This window comes from Glycine max, chromosome 14 (assembly GCF_000004515.6).
Source record: "Glycine max cultivar Williams 82 chromosome 14, Glycine_max_v4.0, whole genome shotgun sequence".
In the NCBI taxonomy this organism is placed as follows: domain Eukaryota; kingdom Viridiplantae; phylum Streptophyta; class Magnoliopsida; order Fabales; family Fabaceae; genus Glycine; species Glycine max.
Window position 1 is genome coordinate 43,066,029 of NC_038250.2, and position 8,860 is coordinate 43,074,888.

General features: G+C 36.4%; 1 pseudogene; it reads left to right on the forward strand.

Moving 5' to 3' along the window:
* The first annotated feature begins 3,886 nt into the window (after nt 1–3,886).
* On the forward strand, nt 3,887–4,544 carry LOC100779089 (probable calcium-binding protein CML46; annotated as a pseudogene).
* The last annotated feature ends 4,316 nt before the right edge of the window (nt 4,545–8,860 follow it).

Here is an 8,860-nt window from a genome sequence, read left to right on the forward strand (position 1 = left end):
AGTGTATGCACCATCAACGTTGACATCGGTTTTCTAGCAAAACCGATGTTAAGGGCATATATTAACATCGGTTTTTCTAGAAAATCGATGTTAAACTAATATATTTATATCGATTTTACTGGAAAACCGATGTCAACGTTCATCATGCCTACACTTTTTTTGCTATTGTTCATTGTGTTTAACATCGGGTATTTGGAGAACCGATGTTGTCATATGTATGTTAACATCGGTTGTCCAAAACCGATGTTAACATTCATACATTCAACATCGTCACTTTCAACATCGGTTTTAGAATCGATGTAGAATGTTTTAAATAACCAATGTTGAAAGTGTATTTTCTAGTAGTGTATGGAAACTATGGATGTCCTAATTGGACTCCTTGTGGTTGCTATTGACCTTTGATCATCATAATCTGACATGGCTGAGTATTCCAAGGAACTGGCAGTGGCCATACTCCATTCAATGCTTAGCTGACTTGATTCTACAACACCGATGTTTCATTCGTGGACTGATTCTACAACACACCCGTATTTAGCTTGGAGCATGGATGCACCAAACTGTAGGACCATACATTTTGTCGATGTAGAAAATTAAAAATTTATAAAAACAACTATGATCACAAAGAATCATAGAATATCAACAGTGAGGTTCATGAATCATGATAAACAGCTCTTGATATAACACTTATTAAACCAACCACCCACTCTTTGTTGGATGGTATATTTGATATCTCAATAAAAAAAAATTGTCAATCAAAAGGAAAAAATAATATGAAAAATTGTCAACATGGTAGTAGTTGGTACCTAATTTGATTCACTTTCCTCAAAAATCCTAATCATGGCCCATAGCAAGCTGAAGGTATAAGATTTATTATGCTCTAAAAATTGCAATCTGGTTCTGCCCATACAATCCTATGTTCAGCAGCTATAGTTCTGGCCAACAACTACAATAAATGAAATATATAACTCAATATAAAAACCACTCTATAAGGTGTGAAGAGTAGGACTAATGAATGAAATAGCTTGTTTGAAATCTAAGTTAATATTAACATTTACAGTCAACTCAAAAACAATTTGCTTCTTTATCAATGTTTCTTCTTTAATTCCCATATCCCCAAATTCAACACTCTCCATCCTCTAAGAAAAACCTAACAGCAAAACCAGTTTCAGCAGTGAATGATTTGCCACAAGCCTAACAGAAAAATTGGAGATCAAACCCATTATTATATTGCTAAAATCAAGACACACAACACGAAAAAGAACATCCACAAAGAAAACAAGACACAAAATTTCCTTTATAAAAACATTTTATTTACCTCTTATAAATTGAGTGAGACTCCCATGCCTATAGAAGGGATGAAGAAGAAGCTTCTCACCCCTTGGCCCAGTGTAGAACCCCAAAAGAGGAACCAAGTTAGGGTGCCTTACCCTTGGTCCAGTGTAAAACAATGTGTAGCATTGCATGGTGTCGGCATTATGCTTGCTCACCGTGTTAGCTTTACAGTGGTAACAAGAACTTTATTATTTTTATTTGTCCAAAAATAAAAATTTCAAAGCTTTACCAACCAAACGAAAGTCTATGATTACAAATCAAAGAATGACTATAGCTGCTTTCAACTAAACTCTTCCCCCTTTTTTTCCCTCTGTTTATTTCTTTCCAAGTCTCCGTCTATCTACAAGGTTATTACATCCCTCCCATGTCAGATTTTTGACAAAAAAAAGAACTATTTATAAACTTGTTCAACAATCAAAACAAAAAGAGCGGCAATCTTTATTCAGCTACTACTACTACTATATCTCCATGGAAATCCGTGTCTTTATTGGTTTCAATTTCAAACCTATACTCTCTGGAGAGTAAAGCTCAGGAGAAATGCAAGACGGACTCAGGGGACTTCTTGGGCTGACACTCAACTTAGGTGGTCAGTACAAGCCTTATCCCATGAGAAAATACTCCATCGATATTAACATGGCATGAGGTTGCTCCTCTGTTACCATTGATCCACACGCTTGAACCTGTACTTCCGCCAACAACAATAGCTATTAAATCTAGATCTTTTTTGTTGTTGATACACACATTTTGTAACAAATTAATATGAACTTGAATTATCTTACACACCTCGACTAAGGCACTTAGTTGTCTATCCAACTTGGATGTCATATGAAGAGCCTCAACGTGAAAAGGAGACATATCCCCAACAAAAATTAGTAAACGACACTGTAATTTTCTCAATCCTTCACTTATGTAATATCTCCTGCAAAATGCCAATACAAAGTTATGGGCACATTGCTATTTCACACTATGTGGAACCTACAACATCACCATATACATTTCTGCATGAAAAGTGGTAAATTAAGAGCAACGTGTGCGTGCATTATTAAATTCTAAGAAAGTGAATAATCTTATCCATAACATTTGACAGGCCCAAAACCATAATATTGTATTGCCTTGCATATTTTGTCCCTTGCCCAAATATAAAACAAGAAGACCAAGTTCAGCCCTTGTTGCATCCAACGTACTCATCTTCTACACTAATTTGCTGTCATATAACAAAATCACAGCACAGTGCATGTCAACTAAATTAGGAGAAAGGAGTAGGCAAAGTTAAAAGTTATATTGTTTAAAATCAAAGATTCATATATTAAGTTTTTAAACACTTAAACTCATCAACTAATTAAAAAAGTAAGACAAAGATATTATCAAAATGTTTCAAAAAATGTTGCTAATCTTTCTGAGAATTAAAATATAACACTTCCACAAAATCTTCACCAAGATCATAGAACCATGATAATCAGTTAGCAAGAATCTTTAGTAGACCTTCCACTCTTATCAAAGTGGCATCATGTGATAATGTCCAGTATGAGTGTTTATAATATATGTGCATTTGAAAACTCATTATTCTTGCAACCATAAAATCCAACGGTTACACACCATGTAAATCTAAAAAGTGAAGAACAGAGAAAACACGATTTCATCCGATTTCAATTTACTTGCAAACTCATTTTCTTTTCATTTTTATTTATTCTCTCAACTTTCATGCAAGGAACAAAACATAGTAAAAAGTAAACAATGTTAAATTACAAAAAGTAGATAACCCATAAAGATCCAATTCTAGGCTATTGGAGCATACATTCTTCAACTACAATAGCTTCAAACCTCAAGTGCTAGGTAAAAATGGGGAAAAAAATCATGTAGTAGGTTCAACTTTTTTATTACCCACCTCACAAGCACCAAGTGACATCCCCTAAATTTTGTGAATCAGTTAATTTGGGCAGGAAACTGCAAAATATTCATTAAGAGACAGATTAGTGATTCATTCTTGAGCAATTTACTCATTTGTGCTTCAACACAACACCACTATTGACTCTTGTAGTAAACCCTAGATTATTTTTCATCTTTCATCTTCTAGACTTCTACCCTATTTTATTAATTGCAATAGCAGTCCAACTGTGATTTCCTACACAGATAGCATTTAATCTCCACTCCACCAAATCCCTAATATAATCCTTGCTTGAGTCACAAGTATTATTCAGAGCACTCAAGCAACCAATAATTGATCAGTTAATCCTCTTACGATGCAGAAAAAAATCCATACATGCAGGAATAAGGAAACAGGGAAATTTCCTATGATGTTATCAAGAAATGGTAATAGTCATATTCTGGACCTTTCTTTCCAACCACCTCCAAATGAACTTGTCAAGCAACTTCCTTCATATTTCAAAGCTGACCATCCTGGCTGCTTCAATTTTCCAACTTTTGAATTGTATAAAATACCCTCCAAACCCCCTCAAACAACAGCAACAACATTTCTCATCTTCATAGTCTAAATAAGAATAACAACTTAACAAATTTCATTTCACCCCTTTAATATTTGCACATATCTGCAGCCATGGTTATTCTTAGAGAATTTGACTTCCTTATTTCTGATGGGAAGGGATCTCAGAATTATGGTAACTCAACTTCTCCCTTGTTTGGTTTGGTAGATCTTTCCTTGTACCATACATGTTTCTACAATCTCCAGTGTTTTTCCCTTAGTTTCTGGTGTTTCCTTCTGTACCAACTTTTTTCTAATGACTCAAAGGTGAAGGCAGAGGAGCAGGTATCAAAACCAGGGGTGTTTAGTCACCAAGAGAATGAGTCAAAGGGCAACATAGATAGTGAGAATTATCTTGAGAGGGATGAGGTCAAAATGGTGATGGCTAAACTTGGATTTTTTTTGTAGCTTAGAAAGTGAGGAACTTCAGGAGAAGTATGGTTCCAAGGAGCTTTCAGAACTGTTTTGAGGAGCAGGAGCCAAGTTTGGAGGAGGTGAAGCAGGATTTTGATGTTTTTGATGAGAACAAAGATGGCTTTATTGATGATGAGGAGTTGCAGAGAGTTCTTTGCATTTTGGGATTGAAGGAAGCAGCAAAACTTGAGAACTGCCACAAGATGATCAGGATCTTTGATACAAATCAGGATGGAAGAATATATTTCATTGAATTTGTAAAAATTATGGAAAATTGCTTCCGCTAATTTGTCTGTTCTCTTTTTCGATTTATATAATATATGGGTTAGTTTAGTATGTTCGCTAGGTTCTTGCTTCTTCATAGTTTTATCATCAATATTAGAATCTAACATATTGAAGAATAAGTACATTGGAAAGTTGTAACTGTTGACCACCCTAACAAACTGATTGAAATGCTTTCTATGAGCTTAAAATCGATTAATAGAACATATCAAAGAAAAATATATATAAAGATGAAGAAAGTTCGGAAGAAACATTGAAAAGCAACACAAAATCCATAACAACAACAACAATAACAACCAACCCATCAAATGAAATCATAAAATCCCAACCACCCAATCAAATCAACACCCCCTTTAAGTTTTCAACTTTACTATCTCAAGCTGCAAGGTAGATCAACCAACTGGGGCATGTGAATTCTCAACTCTTAATTAAAAAAAGAACAAACAGCAACCAAAAAAAGAAACAAACAAACACAAGAGGCAAAGAGAAAGAGAGAGAGAGTACCAAGTACCAATTAGGTTAGGTGAAGGGAATTGTGCTGGAGAATCGGCCCGAGAGACAAGGATTTTTTTTTTGGTTTTGGGCCTGTCCAATGTTATGTATTTTCATAAGGAGACAAAGCCTTGCAAGTTTAGAAAGTGAAACATCTTATCCAATTCTTCACCCCTTGCGGTGCACATTGGCCTCAGAATAATCCAAAATTAGAATTAGAACACCTTTGGTTCCAATTGCCACTTTCAAAATAAGTTTTGCATCAAACTTTCTCAGAATAATTGTTCATCCCTTTGGTTCCAATTGCCACTCTCAAAAAAGCAAAATTAGAATTGGAACACCCCTTCTGGTTCCAATTGCCACTATCAAAAGCAAAATCAGAATTGGAACACCCTCTTTGGTTCCAATTGCCACTCTCAAAAAGCAAAATCAGAATTGGAACACCCCCTATGGTTCCAATTACTCATGATTGAAAAAAATTGTCATGTTTGCTGATATATGCTATATTGATATATGCTTATGATGTAATCTTCACTGCCATTAATGCCAACTGATATATTCTATACAAATTGTCATCATGATGAGTGCACCTTAGATTCCCGTTTGAGACTGAATGCAATGATTCTTGCGGACAGTTTGCATTAGTCATTGTATTTAGTCTTGAATTGTCCATTTGGACAATTTGGGAAGACTGGTATTTTTATGGTAGATTCATGCGTTAAGGTTAATATTATTTTGTTTAATTTGATGAAATTTTGGTAGAATGCATTTCAAGTTGTTCTCTGAGTGCATACTTGATTATCAGGAAATTAATTTCACCGATGTCATGTCGTGTACTTGGAGACCAATGCGAAATGCTGCCGAAATTTAGTCAAAATTTTCAAAATAATGATAACCCCAACGTATGAATCTAACATAAAAGACGGTCTTCCTGAATGGGATAGAGCCACACCTATAAATAAAAAAGTGAGATTTTCATGCATGCAATAACTTAGATGGATCGAAGTTGGATGAATCAAAGTTGCATGAGCCCAAAATATGAGGATGGCGTCGAGCAGTTTTTGCAATTTGCTTCAGAAAAAGGTTGACCTAATGAAGAAGGAAAATATTATTGTCCTTGCATCAACTGTTTGAATGGGAGATGACAACTACTGGATGACATACGAGACCATCTATTGTGTGATGGGATTAAGAAGAATTACACGACTTGGATATGGCATGGTGAAGTCACAGACATGCAGAGTGGGTCCCAATCTAAACCATTTGATGTAGAAATGGGAGATCACTTGGAGGACATGATTCATGACCTTGGACGTAAGTCTTTTCAGCAAGCGCACACCGTTGTGTGTGAAGGATTATAGAGTGATTCAAAGAAACCATTGTATGCGGGGTGCAAGAATTCCTTAACCCTGTTATCTGCGGTGTTAAGTCTGGTGAATATGAAGGCCAGGTATGGGTGGAGTGACAAAAGCCTTACCTCACTGCTTGAGGTAGTGCACAATCTACTTCCACATGACAACATGTTGCCTACAAGTTACTATAAGGAAAAAAAGATATTGTGTCCGATGGGTATGGAGTATGAGAAGATTCATGCTTGCCCCAATGATTGCATATTGTACAGGCATGAATTCCAAGAAATGTCCAAATGCCCTATCTGTGGGACGTCACGGTACAAAGTGAAGGATGAAGAGGAAAATAGTTCTGATGAAAACTCAAAGAAGGGCCCTCCAGCTAAGGTGTTGTGGTATCTTCCCATCATTCCAAGGTTTAAGTGTCTATTTGCTGAGAAAGACGACATAAAAGATCTTACATGGCATGCAAATGGGAGGATTTCTGATGGAATGGTCTGTCATCCGACTGATTGCTTGTAGTGGAAGAAGATTGATGGTTTGTATCTGAATTTCGGGAAAGAAGCAAGAAATCTTAGGCTTGGACTAGCCAGTGATGGAATGAATCCATATGGCACCTTAAGCACTCAGCATAGTTCATGGCCAGTTCTGCTAGTAATTTACAATTTGCCTCCTTTGTTGTGCATGAAGCGAAAATACATGATGTTGTCTATGATGATATCGGGCCCAAGACAACCAGGAAATGACATTGATGTTTATCTAAGTCCATTGATTGAAGACCTGAGAAAGTTGTGGGACGAGGGGGTTTTAGTTTTTGATGTGTTTCGCAAGGAGATGTTTGAAATACGTGCAATTCTTTTTTGTACCATTAATGACTTTCCAACATATGGGAATCTTAGCGATTACAGTGTTAAGGGTCATCATGCATGCCCCATCTGTGAAGAAAACACAAGCTACATACAACTAAAACATGGAAGAAAAACAGTCTACAGTAGGCATCGCCATTTTCTAACACCCAGTCATCCTTACAGACAATTGAAAAAAGCTTTTAATGGAAGTCAAGAGCACAATATTGCACCAATACCATTGAATGGTGAGCAGGTATACCAGCATGTTCAACACTTGAATACTGTATTTGGAAAGACCCAGAAGAAGGATAAAAGTAAGACTTGCATATGGAAGAAGAGTTCCATTTTCTTTGATCTTTCGTACTGGTCTGATCTAGACGTTAGACATTGTCTTGATGTTATGCATGTGGAGAAAAATGTATGTGACAATGTGATTAGGATGCTCCTTAACATTCAAGGCAAGATGAAGGATGGCTTGAATACCCGTCAAGATCTAGCTGAGATGGGGATACGATCACAGTTGCATCCAAGGTCTGATGGGAAGAAAATTTACATGCCCCCTGCTTGTCATACTTTGTCCAAAAAGGAGAAGATAAGTTTTTGTCAGTGTCTTCGTCAGGTGAAGGTTCCACAAGGATACTCTTCAAATATTAAGAGCCTTGTGCAGTTGAAGGAGCTTAAGCTTGTAGGGTTAAAGTCTCACGATTGTCACGTGTTGATGTAACAATTGTTAGCCGTGGCTATACAAGACATCTTGCCAAACAAAGTCAAGTTAGCCATAACTTGCCTGTTCTTTTTCTTCCATGTCATATGTAGCAAAGTCGTTGATCCTGTCAAGTTTGATGAGCTGGAAAATGAGGCTGCAATTATACTGTGCCAGTTAGAGATGTATTTCCCCCCTACTTTCTTTGACATCATGATTCACTTGATTGTGCATCTGGTCAGAGAAATCAAATGTTGTGGTCCTGTTTATTTGCGGTGGATGTACCCGATTGAGCGATACATAAAGATCTTAAAAGGGTATACAAAGAATCTATATCATCCAAAAGCATCTATTGCTGAGAGGTACATTACAGAAGAAGCCATTGAATTTTGTTCAGAATACATTGAGAAGGCTAAACCTGTTGGCCTTCCTGAGTCTCGGCATGATGATAGAGTGGGTGGTAAGGGTTCAAGAGGACTGCATGTGATCACTCCAAGTCTAGAAGATTTGTTACAAGCTCACTTGTATGTCTTGAACAACAGTAATCAAGTTTTTCCATAGATACTTAAGCATGAAGTTTTAGTCAAACAGAATAATCCAAAAATGTCAAAGAATTGGGTGTTGAAAAAGCATAACAAGACTTTCTATGATTGGTTTAAAGAAACAATCTTTGCAGATGAAAATACTTCAGAAACATTAAGAAAGCTAGCAGATGGGCCTAAAAGAAGTGTTATAACTTGGCAAGGATACGACATAAACAAGTATTCATTTTACACAAAAGCACAAGATGACAAAAGTACAATGCAGAACAGCAGGGTCACCCTAAGGGCTGAATCTCAACACTTCGCAAGTGTGCATGACGACAATCCTTGTGTAGCTTCCATCCCTTACTTTGGGTTCATTGATGAAATTAGGGAGCTTAACTATGTGAAATTTATTGTTTGTGTTTTTAAATGTAAAC